The 15634-nt window shown below is 41.1% G+C and overlaps 1 protein-coding gene across 3 annotated transcripts in view; it reads left to right on the top strand.

Moving 5' to 3' along the window:
* TMEM178A (transmembrane protein 178A) overlaps positions 1-15634 on the top strand; it is a 133001-nt gene that overhangs the window by 35827 nt on the left and 81540 nt on the right. For 2 of the 3 annotated variants that reach the window (XM_023747453.1, XM_023747450.1), the window contains exon 2: positions 12605-12720. The exons of the other annotated variant lie outside the window; for it this stretch is intronic. The gene's annotated coding sequence lies outside the window, so the exon portion shown is untranslated. The remainder of the gene's footprint in view (positions 1-12604; positions 12721-15634) is intronic. 3 annotated transcript variants of the gene reach the window in all.

Genomic DNA, 15634 nt, shown 5'->3' with positions numbered 1-15634 from the left:
ACCTTCTAGCAACCGCCCCAAAACCGGGTTTACAAAAATAGGACACAGAAGGTCTGAGTGAAGTGGAAAGACGTGGCAGTTATCCAGGTAATTCAGCCACATGGCCTGCCACTCCACAATATCGATTGTGCTGCCAGGGCTCATAAAGCATTGTGTTAGGCACTGGGAGAAAGTATTAAAAAATAATTCTCTTTGCCCTTAGGGAATTTTCATGTAATTTAGGAGCTAGGGAGCCAAGGGGAAGAAAGGGCTTAGGGAGGCAGAGAGGGAAGAACACCACAATAGAAAATGCAAATGTATTTTATTCCTTGGTCTGCCATTAATAGTAGCATGACTATGGGCCCTGGCCGGCGGGCTCAGTGGTTAGAGCATTGGCCCTCAGACGGAAGCATCTTGGGTTTAATTCCCGCTCAAGGGCACAGACCTGGGTTGCAGGTTCTATCCCTGGCCCTTGTCAGATTACGTTCAGGAGGCAACCAATTGGTGTGTCTCTCTCACATGCATGTTTCTCTCCCTCCCTCCCTCCCTCCCTTCCATTGTCTCTAAAAATCAATGGGAAAATAGCTAAGGGGTGAGTATTAACAACAAACAAACAAATAATAGCATGACTTTGGGCCAGTTATTGCAGTTGTCCGGGCTTCCTCATTTTCATCATGAGAGAATTTAAGCTGATGGACTGGATGATTTATAAGTTCTCCATTCTAGAAGTCAGATGTGGGGATGTGAATATCTATGCCATGGGGGAATATTCTTCCCCTGGGGATGTTAAATTTATCAAAAGTATAGGATGCTCAGTTTCATTTGGATTTCAATAAACAATGAATAATATTTTAGTGCATATCCCATGCAATATTTTGAGCATACGTATACTATAAGATTATTTGTTGTTTACCTGAAATTCAACTCTTAACTGGGCATTCTGTACATCATTTGTCAACCTCTGCCTACTACCAAACACGTCTGTCCCTCTCTCCATGCGGGGAGGATGTTTCTGCCTCTCTTCGTCCTCTTACTGGGACCTTCTGATCAGTCTGATTGGCCAGAATGAGCAGCTGTTCCTTTGCCACGTTTGACTGACAAGGATGACTGGCTTCCACTTTGGCTTTCACTACCTGGACCCAAGAGCTAAGAGCTCTCCTCCTTCCCTCTCCCCTGAGGAAGCCCCTGAGCAGGGCTGCTCATGGGACAGAGGTTAGGAACTCCCCCTTTGTCCTAGTGCCCGCTTCAGACCTCATCCATTCTGCTGGCTGAGTGAGTGGGCTTGTCGTCGGTTCTGAGTGCCCATTCATCAGAGGCATGTCTGAGCGCTCAGGCCTCAAGGTATAGGTTTGTGATGGGAGCAGAAGCCACATTTATCCTTAAACTTAATCTTTTCCCCTCCAATCTAGCTTTTACCGGTGAACTCTGCATCTGGGGACTTATTGGACACTCACGGGCCTACTAACAAGTTGACACTTTTGTTCCCATTGGGCCAATACATTTCTGTGTTTTCCTGTTTGACCTAGAAGGGAGGAGCTTTGAGTCTTAGGTCCCCAGCCTCTTACATCATTGTCATCTCTATGAATCAGACTTATTGGCCCATCTAGATTCAGCCTCATTGACTGCAAAAAAGAAAAAGAAAAAGTAAGCAACATGTGATGTCATTAGTCTGGAGTAGGAGGAAAGTATCAGATATAGGTCATCCTGAGACATGTTTTGTTCTCCTATAGAAATGATCTGGCAACTTTATGTTGTGAGTAACTGCTTGCTGTATGAAAGACAATGGGGAGGGCTCTAGTCTGGTTATTCAGCTCTGACATTTCTCATTACAGACTTTTACAATGAGATGGTTATTGAAAGATACCTCTTGAGATCCTTTGCCAGTAGATGTTGTCATCATAGTCATTGAGATTTTCATAGCTCGGGGTCTTGTTTCTTACCTAGACCTTTGCCACACACAAAGGTCCTATAACTCCTTGACTCCTATACTTGGCTTTCCTAAACACAGATCTGATGATGTCACTATGCTGTTTCGAAGCTGCTCTTTCCTACAGAAGCAAGTCCAAACTCCTTAGCCTGGTACCCAAATCCTTGCCAGACTGATACGACACTCGGCATTTCAGCTTTTCTCCTGCTACCACCCTCCCTGCTCCCCAGCGCTCCAAGTTGTAGCCAAAATTAATTGTTAGTGGTCTCCGCATTTCAGCTTTTCTCCTGCTACCACCCTCCCTGCTCCCCAGCGCTCCAAGTTGTAGCCAAAATTAATTGTTAGTGGTCTCCTAAACATTCTCCTTCACATCTCCAAACCTTTGCACATATTGGTCCTGCTTCTAATGTCCGTCCTCTTTCCTCTCTAGGGAACATTTTCTTGTGAGAATTAATTCAAGTGTCAGCTCTTCAAAACCTGCTTGAGTTCCCAGGTCCCTGGCTGAATGACTGTTCCCTGCCTCTGTGCTCTCAGACTCTACCATATTGCATTGTGGCCACTGGGCCAGGTGCCTATTTCTCCCCCTTGTCTAGGAGCTCCATGAGGGCAAACATCTTATATTATTCACTGTTGTATCTCATCTTCAGTGTCACATGTTTCTCCTATTTCCTCTATTACAGTATAGAAATGACACATCGGGCATTTAAGAAATGATTTTTGTATGCATGAGGACAATAGAATGCGGCCTAGATAACTGATATTTAACTTGATTTAATTGTGTGATGTGGGTGAACTTTCAGATGAAATAAATCTTCCGGGTGGAAGTGACTGCATTGAAATGTTAGTATAGGAACATACTGCAGCCCATAAAAACCCAGTATGTGGATACTGTCATTCAAATGAGGGATATGAAATCTTTATCTCAAGCCACAAATCAGAATAAAGCCACAGCATGAGACACTTGTACTAGGCTAACATTAGCATTAGTATTAGCATTTAGTAATTTTTTTCTTCTTTTGGATAGAGGATGTCTATTTGGATACCAAACCAAATCTCAACATATGCGTTACGCATTATGACTTATGAAAGGGATTTTCCCCCCTTTGTTGGGTAAGATTCAATGCATCAGCAAAATATCTCTGTTGACAAGTACTCTGTGAGAGGCTGTGAGACTGATCACAGGGATAAAAGGTATTTATTTGGTACTTTGCCTAAATGAAATCTGGAGTGACACCTCTTCTAAACACTTTATTTTCTTCAATATACACTGAGCTGAAATTGAGCTCTCAGAGTCTAAAGATCGTAAGGGAAAAAACCACAAAGCTTGAAGCAATATACAGAGCGCTGGAGTTGGTGCCACAATTCCAGTCCCCGCTCTGTCACTAACCATATTTGTGACTATGGGATGTCACACAACCTCCGAGGGCCTCAGTTTTCCCACTGTTGTGTACCGAGGGAGTTCTACTAATGATCCCTGGAGATGTTTCTCTGCTATATCATTTGGATCCTGTGTGCCCCTCTGCAGGGACAAATTGACTGTGAACTTATTGTAGCTTAAGCTTCATGAATCCTTGCTTGTACGGCTCTTTCCAAAAACCCTGGGAGGAGGCCCATCAATATCTTTTATTTTTACTTTGTAAAATATGTTTGTATTGATTTCAGAGAAGAAGGGAGAGGGAGATAGAAACATCAATGATGAGAATCATTGATCGGCTGCCTCCTGCACGCCCCCTACTGGGGATTGAGCCTGCAACCCCAGGCATGTGCCCTGACTAGGAATGTGCCCTGACCTCCTGGTTCATAGGTTGATGCTCAACCACCGAGCCACACTGACCAGGCAATATCTTTTATAGGTTCGTATATTTTTGTAAAGATTGAAAGTAAGATTTTTTAAAAAATCTGTTTTTATTGATTTAGTGAGAGAGGAAGGGAGAGGGAGAGGGAGAAAGAGAGAGAGAGAGAGAGAGAGAGAGAGAGAGAGAGAGAGAGAGAGAAACATCGATGATGAAAGAGAAAAACACCCATCAATCAGCTGCCTCCTGCAAGGCCCCCTACTGGGGATCGAACCTGCAATCCACCTGGGCATGTGCCTTAACTAGAAAATGGAACCAGTGACCTCTTGGTGTACAGGGTGATGCTCAACCAATTGAGCCGCACCAGCTGGGCCAAAGTAAGATATTTTGACGGAAATTGTTAAGACAGCTGTCTCTTTCTATTCCCCCTTTCCCTTCATTACATTCCCCAAGTGTGGGGTGGCCTTAACATAACTGCAGGCATTTTTGGGATCCAGATAAAAGGAAATTGAGTTGGGGACATGTTGACTTTGAGTTTAATGACATATCTTTATGTAGTTGATAAGGTTCCAAATAAAAGACTTTTAAACAGGCTATCAGAATTATTGCTTTTGCCTGCTGTGGATTTAGCACTAAACTGTCAGGATATTGTCCAGCAGGGGCTAATGCTGCTGTGTCACAAGTGAACACAGCAAAGGGGTTAACCAATAGTAAGAGGGATTAGCAGAAGCTTCATTTTCAGAAGTGCTGGCTGTCCTCGGGTGGGCACAGCAGGTGAGGACTCCAGCCATTCGCACCAATCTTCTGGCCTCGTGTTTAAAAGCTCTCAGCTCTGGAAGCCTGCAGGTTATGAATGTCGAGCTTTCACCCACAGACTTGAGCTTTCTCATCAGAGCCTCTGCCTGTCACCTTGGGGAAGAAACACTGCAATAGTTGGCTTCACGTTTCTTAAGTTAGAGAAATAATCTGGCTTTTGGAAAATGATCTGATAGCACTTTCTGGAAATTGTGGGAGGTAGGCACACCCTGAGTGCACTAAGCACCATGCAGACACCGGCTCTTTCATTTTTTACTTGGTGTTTACTCACTCCCCCGCTATGTTCCCTGCACTCGCCAGAAAGCATAGATTCTTAGCTTAGTATAGATCAGATTGTATAAAGTTGGGCCTTATGAGGATCTGCCTTTATCTCTGGCCACACACTCCCTACATACCAGGGAACCCACTTAATCATTTCTGAAATATGCCTCATTTGCCGGCGTAAGGCAGCCCATCACCTAAGATAAGGATGGCAAATTTATTTCCGTGCATATTCCAGCTCTGATTAATTGCTGGTGTATGCCTGAGAGATCTCTATGGCAAAGGATTTTGAGGCCTCAGAGGGGCTCAATAGGGATAGAGCGTCAGCCTGCGGACTGAAAGGTCCCGGGTTCGATTCCGGTCAAGGGCATGTGCCTTGGTTGCGGGCATATCCCCAGTGGGAGATGTGCAGGAGGCAGCTGGTCGATGTTTCTCTCTCATCGATGTTTCTGGCTCTCTATCTCTCTCCCTTCCTCTCTGTGAAAAATCAATAAAAATATATTGAGAGATCTCTATGGCAAAGGATTTTGAGGCCTCAGAGGGGCTCAATAGGAAAGGGTGCTGTGATTCATTAGAGATGTCTGCAATGAGCATTGAAGGGAAGAATGAGGTAAATGGACGTCATAGTTGCCTTCCCTATCCTAGGATTTAACCGCATGTTCCATCAGTTGATAGGTAAGACAGTCTTGCCTAAGGTAGTTAGTGATTATCTTAATTTCAAAACTGTCTGACGGGCAGTATCTCACATCTGTTGTTCTTATGTATTCTAATAATATTCGGCACATATATGTTCCCTGACTAATGACAAGAAAACAAAGGAAAAATAATGAATACTTATTGAGCATCTACTAATTGCCAGTTTCTTTTTTTAGGAGTTTTTTTTAAATATATCTCAAATATATTCAAATCCTATAAATTCAGAATATTATTCCCCATTGTTAAAATAATAAAAAAGTTAAGCCTCAGATAAGTAAAATATTTGCCTAAACCATAATAGAAAATTTCAAATCCAAAAGTGATATTCATTCTGATATACTTGGGCAGTGGTTCTGAGTCTTAGAAACATATTAGAATCTCTTGGGAGGGTCTTAAAGACATTTGAAAATACTGATCACTGAATCTTGTCCCACATCGGTTACATTTAGGATCTCTGGGGCAGGGGTTTCAAAAATTCCCCGGCGATTCTAATCTGCAGCCAGGGGCAAGAACCACTGGGTCCAGGGAGCAGGGAGCAGGATGGTTAACATTTACAGAATGCCACTCTGAGCCTAGCTTTTTCTTTTTTACCCCTCCCCATAGTCTTTCTAATTTAATTCTCATACAATTCCTTTAAAAAAAGCATTATTAGCCCAATTTCCTACGAGGAAAACAGAGGCCCAGAAAAGGCAAGGAAATTGCTGAAACTCTTGCAGTGGAACTGGGATTTGAATGCAAATCTGTCTGCTTCCAAAGCACTTGCTCTTCCAGGGCACCATGCTCCTTCCATTTGGTTTCGGAACCCAGGCCCCACCCTTCACTTTTGTGTTGAGTAAATCTGGATGCCACCTTGTTTCGGCCAGATCTGACCTTCATCTGTCATTCCCTTACAGGACTCCAGTGGGAAGAGCCATTCATAGTCTTAGCGTTTGGTTTCATGGCACTCCTGGTGCTTCTGATATCGCCTCCTGGCGGGGACACCTGACTCTTCAAGGATGCCTGCCCTACATCTCTGCCCTGGAGCTGCTGCCTGGTCTGATGATGCTCTCCACTCTGCGAACACTGGGAAGATGGGTTGAGGCATAGGGAGGTTTAGGGACCTGTGTTATTCGAGGCCTAAGTGCAATAGGAAGTAGCCAGTTGGCTAAAATTGAGGCCCTGTAAAATTTGAATAGCCACCCTGGTCTGCTTTATTTTGTTTTATTTTTTTAAAATCTATTTTATTGATTTTTTACAGAGAGGAAAGGAGAGGGATAGAGAGTTAGAAACAAAGATGAGAGAAACATCGATCAGCTGCCTGCTACACACCCCCTACTGGGGATGTGCCCGCAACCAAGGTACATGCCCTTGACCGGAATCGAACCTGGAACCCTTCAGTCCACAGGCCAAAGCTCTATCCACTGAGCCAAACCGGTTAGGGCCACCCTGGTCAGCTTTAATTCTCTTCTCAAAGATGCGCCTCCAACAGTGCAGTCACTGCTCGACCACTCCTGCTGCCAGAACAGGAGTCAGTGATCTCTTGGAGGAAGTTTTCCTCCGAGCAAATGGCTGTGTCTCCACGCAGGGCACAGGCATTCCTTGAAAGGCTTCCTCTTGGAAACAGGCAAGGTCCCAGCCCGCCTTCCTTTCAGAGATGAAAATATCACTGCTTGCAGTGGTTGAGGGCGTCTTGGAAATAAAAATCCTTAGCCCCGAGATACAGGGATGGGCGTGTGTGCTTTATTTATTATTTACTGAGAAACCTGTCCAAACACTGCATTTTCGGAACTGGTAGGAAACACTGATGAAAATATGAGCACCTGAGGCATAAGAGAGCCTTTGGAATGAGGACAGACTTTCATGGGAGCCTGCCTTGGTGTCTGTGGGCGAGGCAGTTTGCATGCACTACCGTCTCATCCTCATAAATAAATTTTTAAACTTGGTTTAGGCTCTAGAAAACAGTGAATTTGGGGATTTCAAATGAGCCTCTCAGTCCAGATGTGTCCATAATAGAAACCACTGGGCAGGAGGGCATAATTAACCGTCTCTCCTTCCCTGGGACCGCAGAATAGCATTCATTTGCCAACTGGGCTTGGTGTGAATCGGCTAGAATGTCTGAGTAGATTTCCAGCTGCTGCTCCTGTAGCTCTGGCTTCCAGCAGAATTTGCATTCCAAATAAAACGAGGCCTGAAATAGATGTGTGATACATGTTCAAAGCTATTTTTAATCAATGATCACTTGATTCGCTGTGAAAGATTACCAGCAGGTCACAATCCATTTCGGATTTTGCTGTGTCCTGCAGAACTGATGTAAACGCACTGATTTCAGCCCCCCTTTGCTCCCCCCGCTCCCCCCTCCGCCCCCCTGCCTCCCCCCCCCTCCGGCCAGGTCCTTGTGCTTCGTCAGCTCTGTGGATAAAAGGGAGGAGGGCAGTTGAGTGGACAGGAGCAACACAGACGCTGAAGGGTCACTTACTTGAGCTAAGTCCCTGTTTACGTTTGCCCGGGTTCCACAGAGAAACTTGAGCAATCTGAAGCTTGAGGATTCCGTCCCCTGAATATTCATCCTGAAAGTCACCATGTTACTGTCCAGCAAAGCCAATCAATTTCAATTCATGGGAGAACTCAGAGCGGAATGTTTAGTTCTCCTTTGCTGTCTCCCATCTGGCTGTGGGGATGCTGTGCGCAGTGCATGTTTCTTTGTAGATAGCATCTTCCTGGAAGCCTGAGATTTCTGCAAGGATTGCTGCCAATATCATCCACTGGTTGTTGTTGTTGTTTTAAATAATAGCACCTTACCTTTATTTAGCATGCTTTCTGTTTGCAAGCAAATCTATAATCTCATTTGCAAAAGGCATTTACACAGTATGAATACTTAAATGCTTACAATTACATATTAACTTTGTTTAGCAGAATATGCTAACATTATTTCCCCCTTTTCTTTTTCTATAAGGTGTTTTCCTTCCTTTTTTGGTTAATTCTCACTCAATTAATGATCTCTCATTAATGAAGATGATGATATTGTTTCTATAACTCTGTCTTTGGGGGAAAGAAAAACTTTTAGTTAGTAATTTTCCCAGCCCCATAAATAGTTTAGACACTGGTAACAAAAGCCAGCATAGAACAACACCAACTATTGTTTTTAACTTTTTATTTTGAGATAAGCTTAGACTTACAGAAGAGTTACAAAAATAGCACAGAGACTTTCCATATGCCTTCCACTCAATTTCCTCTAATGTCTTACATAACCACAATACAATTATGAAAATTACACAAAACAATTAAGCATACTGCAGGCTTCATTCAGATTCCCTCAGTTTTCCCACTGCTGTCCCTTGTCTGGCCCAGGAGCCAGCCATGGTCTCCTTGCGTTTAGTCCTCCCCAACGTCACAGCACCTCAGCCTTTCCTTGTCTCCCAGGACTTGGATGCTGTTGAAGAGTCTGATCAGATATTTTATAGAATGGCCCTCTACTTGGGTTTTCCTGATGTTTTCTCCTAATTAGATGTGACTATACATTTTGGGGAAGGATGCTATGTACCCTTCTCAATGCATCATCTGGGTGGATACATGATTCAATATATTTTATTACTTGTGACGGTAACCTTGGTCACTTGGTTAAGGTGGTGTCTGCCAGGTTTCTCCACCATACAGTTACTGTTTTCCCATTGCAATGAATAAACTTTGTGGACAGTATTTTGAGACCATGAAAATATCCTATTTTTCTTCAAATTTCCATGAATTTGCGCATTCATGCTGCAGTTATTACTGTAGTGTTCCGGTGGTTTTCTGTTTTCCTCATGCCTCTGTATTTATCAATTGGAATTCGTCTGTAAGGAAGAGTTGTCCCTTCTTTGTTTACTTATTTGTTTATTTATATCAGATGGACTTGTGGATATTTGTTTTATTCTTTGGATTATAACCCTATGCCATCATTATTTATTTGTTATACAAGTCAACCCAACTTTGGCTACTGGGAACTCTTTTAGATTGGCTCCTGTGTGCTTCTGACATACCCACATATTATTTTTGAGCACTTCCTTATTTCTGGCACTAAAAGATCCTTCAGCCAACTATGTGATGTGGTTTTTTTAAATTATTATTAGACTTTATTTATTTTTATTTAATTTTTTTGTTATTCTTCACCCGAGGATACTTTTCCATTGATTTGTAGAGAGAGTGGAGGGGAGGGGGAGAGACAGAGAGAGAAGCATCAATGTGAGAGAGACACATCAATTGGTTGCCTCCTGCATGCACACTGAGCAGTGCTGGGGGTTGAGCCTGCAAACCGAGGTACGTGCCCTTGACCGGAATCGAACCTGGGACCCTTCAGTTTGTGGGCCGACACTCTATTCACTGAGCCAAACTGGCTAGACTTTATTTTTAGAACAGTTTTAGGTTTACAAAGAGAGTGAGCAAAAAGTACCGAGAGTTCCCATATAACCCCCTCAGTTTCCCCTATTGTTAACAACTTGCATTCATATGGCTTATTTGATACAATTGATAAGCCAATATTGACATGTTATTATTAAAGTCCATAGTTTAAATTAGGGTTCACTCTTTCTGTTGTACAATTCTGTGGGTTTTGACAAATGAATAATGTCATGTATCCACAATTACAGTAGCATACAGAAAAATTTCATTGTCCTAAAAAATCTCCTATGCTATTCACCCTCCTTCCCCCCACACAAACTGCTGGTAACCACTGATCTTTTCACTGCCCTATAGAGTTGCCTTTTCCAGAATGTCATATAGTTGGAATCATACAATATGCTGCTTTTTTAGACTGGCTTCTTCCATTTTGCAACAAGCATTTAATGGTCTTCCATATGTTTTTATGGCCTTCATAACTCATTTCTTTCTTTCTCTTTTTTTTGCAATTAAGAAGTTTTATTTCATGAAATATATGGATTCCCACATGTCATGCAACATTTACAAAAACTGCCCATATACTAGACTATAAAACAAGTCTCACTAAATTCAAGAATTGATCATCTACAGACCACATACACATACAACACAGTCAAAGAATAAATCAATAACAAAGGGTAGCTAAAGGATAGCTAAAAGAAAGACAGGCTGGAAAGAGAAGGATTTGGAAAAATGAAATATCAAATGGCAGTGTTTCTGAGAAGCTGTATCTAGACAAGCTCAATATCGACGGTTATACTTGTGGGATAGTCTTTATGTCTTGCCTGGTTCTTGGTCAGGAGTTCACTTGAACTAGGCTAATTTTGGTCCTCTCTATGAACTTCTGAGAATTTCTTGTAACTTGGGCAAATTACCGAAGGGTAACTCTTTCTTTGGAATCAATACATCTCAGCACTTTCTTTTTCTTTCTTCTTGTCCTAAAATCCACATCCTTTTAGCTTCCAGAAAGTAGCAATTGCCATTGGGCCTGTCAAGCTTGTTCTGGTCAGGACTGAATCTGGGTGGTCCTTGGGATGCTAGAACTGTCCTGAATTTAATGTTATGGCAGGAAACAGGGAGCCCGTTGCATAGCCTAGTCTGGGTGTTAATGACTTATACTTCTCTACTGTGTAGCTGACTCACATGGTTGTGTTAGGGAACCAGAAATGGGCCCCTGAATTAAATTACACGTATGGATTGTGAACTGTATGGATGTAGGGTTGGGATGCCAGTGGCCATGTTTCCTGTCATGTGAACACAATCTATCTATGATGAGAGAGAATGAGGCCAACATAAATAAAATGAAACAAACAAAACAGAAACAAGCAGATCTGAGAAATGGAGAGAGAAAGAGCTAGAGAGTACAGAATGAGAAAATGAGAGTGGGTCCAGGTGAATTGTTTGAGATCTTTCATCCAGCTGTTATTGAATTCTCACTTTTGGACTTTCCAGTCATACAATTCAATAAATTTCCTTCGTTTTTTTTCCTTAAGATAGATTGGGTTGGTTTTCTATCCTTTACAACTGAAAAGAAGAAAAAAAGAAGCCTAGAATTGATGCTAGGAGCAGGCCATTGCTAGACGCAGACTCTACAATGAGGGTTTGGTTGAGGCTAAGTGTGGAGGGGATAGAGACACCCCCATCCCAAGGGCAGGAAAGTTGACAATCTTTGTTATGCTGTTCTGAGATGTATTGACTGAAGGGTCACCTGTTGTTTCTTTTGACTCAGACCATGCACCTGCTGAGACTGGAGTATTAGAGAAATCATCAAAATTTTAGGATGTTTTCTGCTTCTTGATGTGTTTCAGGAAAAGAAAAAGTTCCAAGAATAAATTGGTCCCACTGAAAGCATGAAGGGAATAATATATAACTTAGTTAAGAGATATCTTTTCCCCATTTGGATGTGAGCAGTAATTTAAGACTCTGTGGGTCAGAGAATCATATACCTCATGGAACTACAAAAACCCAAGCTGAAATTAGTATTGGCACAGGTTGAGAGATGGGAGACACAGTAGGGGATATGATTTGGACTCAGAAAAAATATAAGAAATCTTTAAACCTTATCCTTTAAGCCCCTTCTCAAATTATCCTGCTTAGCATTTGCTGGTGTTGAAGATAACAGTTCATTCTCTAGTAAATAGTCAACCAACGTGAGTTCAGCTAGGACACAGCACTGATGATTAGTTCTGCCTCAATACCTCAGCCTGAGTCATTTAGGAGGCATTTAGCTGAAGGCTAAGACCTGCTGCTAAGGGACAGCAATGCAAAAGAGTCTGGTCTATAATCAAGGACACTGCTTTTCACTTCCAGAAGTAGGCACAATCGGTAGATGACTAGGGGTTTAAAAGTATTAAATTGAGAAATGACAATCCAAAAGGAACTAGTGATTGCCAGGTTTCTAAGGCAATCTCCAGGTCCTTGTAACAACATCAAGTGGAAGAGGGATGCTAAGGGGCAGGACCTTTAGAAAAATGTATGCACTGCATTTATTTTAAGCACAGCCTTGAAAAATGATGAATTTGGTCCATCTGTGCACAGGGAAAAGCTTGGGGCAGTCAGATTGGTTCTACTGCCAAGATGTACATCCTTGCTATGTTATTCTTTGGGGTATGTCGTATGCTATGGCATATGTGATGCCACCTTTTCTGAATTTAGTTTTAATTGAAGATATGTATCCTGTTTTTCCTCCTCTACTGTGTAATGGAAGTATAGGTGATTATTACATTAATCATTTAATCTGCAGGTTTTTGGATCAAGAGGAGACATATGTGGATGTCAGAAATGTGTGCATCATCCAGAGATCCCGGACGTGAAGATGGGTTGGTAACTGGATGTGATTCTGAGTTGTCTATCTTTGAAGTAAGTGTGATTTTAGTTATACGTTAGTTGGATAAACATTAGGTGGAGGCACTTATGGAATTATAAATGCAGAAATGCATATGAATATGTGCTTAATAGGCATGGAGGAAATGTAGTTGATATTTGCTCTTATTGTCTGTGCCTACCTCTTTTTCTGTGAAGGACCTGCTTCTCTCCCATTTCATTAGGTTCTTGTGAGACTGTTAATCACAGTGTAGCCTCTGGCTACAGGAGCAGCAAGTGACCCAGGCCTTCAAAATAATGGACCAATCTCTCATCCAGGGTGACTAGACATGGTCTGAGTACAAACAACCAAAGTATTTTTGTAAAATTAAAAATCTCATGGATGTAGAGTCTATCTTTCATTTGCTAAGACAATGTGGGCCTGCAATTGTCTCCTTGGCCATATTTCCTGGGATAGGGAAAGAGTGTCTTTACTGTGGGCTAAAATGAGGTCAATATTGAAACAAAGAAGAGCTAAGATGAAGCAGAAGATGGTGGGGTTGATGGTGGGGAGAAAGAGAGAGAGAAAGAATGACTTTATTTGAGCCCCTGGGTCCAGCTGTACCTAAAGTTACCTTGGAAGTTTTGCGAGCCAATGGATTCATTTATTTACTCCTTAAGCTAGGTTGAACTAGGCTTCCTCTCACTTGCAAGTAAAAGAGTCATAAAAACTGGGTATAAAATTTTGGATTGCAATGTTCTCCACAAAATTCTGTTTCATTTTCTTCCAACATCTAATAATACAAAGAAGAAGTCTAAGACCAGTATGATATTTCCCTCTTTAAATGCAACTTACTATTCCTGTCTGGATTCTTGAAGAATATTTTCTTCACATTTATATTAAAATCTCTTCCAAGAATGCACTTAGTTGTGGATTTGATACATATATGTATATTCCTCTGAAACATGTGGGCTCCTTAAATCTGTATATTTAAGACATTTTTCCAATTTGTGACTTCCAATTATGTCATTGATTGTAATTTCTATTCCACCTGCTTTAGTTTCTTTTACCTATAATTCATAAGTTGAATCTTTATAAGTTGCAGGGGAGGGGGGGCAGTGGGAAATAATATTTTGACAGCCTTAAAAAGCAGCAGCTAGTCAAAAAAGGTCAGTTATCTGGTTCTGGGTTGGGACAGATCTTGTATTCTTATTCCAAGGAACCAGACAGTTTGGGAGAAATGTACCTTTGTACCTTTTTCCAGGTGGTCAGTCTTTCTATTCAGGCAGCATAACACAAGGGTTTACCGATTGCAGTCTTCAGCACAGTTCCGTTAGTATCATGGCTAATGAAAATGTCTTACTTTTCAGAGTGGGATATTTTAATCCTCCATATTCATGGCTATTTTGAAAGAAATTTTAGGGAGACTGTGTCAGATGCTATTTAAAGTCAGAAGTCTTTTCTGTTGACCTATGAACTAGCTTCTATGATGCACTTTGCATTTTCAATATTCAATTAATTAACTCAATTTACAAACTAGCATTATTGAACACATTTTATGGTTTAGACCCTGTGATTTGCCTGGCTATAAAGTTGGATAAGACATTATTCTAATTCTTAAGTATCTAGCAATGTAGGGGGTAGGTAGATGTGAAAAATAACCAAGGATAAATGACTGGTAAGCCTACGATACACCCAGTGCTTGATGAGCAATTTGGGAAAGGGAGGTGATAGACTTCTGGATGGAGCTTTGTAGAATCATTAGGAGTTGACCAAATAAATGGAAAAGTGGCATTGCTATGTGATTCTGTTATTGGCATTTGACCTTTTAATGGGATGTGATGGGGCTCTGCCTACATATTAATCTTTATTTTCAAAATTTTACTATACTGCTTTTAAATTTTACAAGTGTTTTCTTACAACTGGTAAATCAACTAAGTGCATGCTACACACAATGTATGGGATTGGATGCGCAGTTTTGCTCTCTCCTTGTCAGTTTAATTTCTCTTTCTCTCTACCCACTGGGTATGGGGGTGGTATGTTCTTATGCATTTTAATTGCTTATCTATCACAAAGTATACTTATGTATTTTTGAAGAGGAAATAATGATTTATATAAGCATAGACAGAGAGTTTAAAGGGATCATCTGGTCTAACCTCCCCATCTCCCCTCTTCCATTTAAGGTCACACAGCTTAAGTAGGACTAGAGCTGGAATAATAATGATGATGATAAAGATTGAATAATACTGACAATTTTCACAAACATCATTGCATTTAATGTTCACAAAGATCTTCTGAGTCTCAAAGTATTATTACACCCTGCTTATGAGTGAGGAAATTAAATTATAGCAATGCTAAGATATTTGTTTAGAAATACAGGGTGGGGTAAAAGTAGGTTTATAGTTCATATGGAAAATAATACAATAATTAATAAATAATAATACAAGAATAAACTGTGTTTCACATATTCACAGCTGTAAACCTACTTTTCCAAACCCTGCATTCTGTTAAATCTCTAGACTTCTAGTCAATATTTTCTCAATTACTCAATGAAACCTCACTGGTTTTTGTTTGTTTCATTGAATTATAATTAAAAATACTTTCCCAAGCTAAGATCTGGGATTTTTCTTTTTAAAGAATTAAGATAAAAGGCACACATGGTATCTGGCACTAATCTATGATTTTTCTATATTTCTTATAGTTTGTATTACAAGTAATATTTCCTATGTTCCTTGATCTTAAACTGCTTTGTATTATTGTCTAGTCTGTGTATACATGATTGGTGTTGTCTGAGCAAAAAGCTTTTACCCTGCTCAAAACCTAGTAAATTTCTTTTGCACCCCTCTTTGTGACTTCTCTTAAGTTCATCAAACTGTCAGCTCTTTCCCGCCTTTCCATGGCAGACTGCCAGATTCATGCCTTTAGCTGTTCTTGTCAGCTGTTGCAGCAGAATTTTTGCAAAAATCTTGT

The sequence above is a fragment of the Myotis lucifugus genome, unplaced genomic scaffold (assembly GCF_000147115.1).
Source record: "Myotis lucifugus unplaced genomic scaffold, Myoluc2.0 scaffold_6, whole genome shotgun sequence".
NCBI lineage: Eukaryota > Metazoa > Chordata > Mammalia > Chiroptera > Vespertilionidae > Myotis > Myotis lucifugus.
Note: the sequence above shows the minus strand (reverse complement) of the source record. Positions and strands in the feature narration are given on the sequence as shown.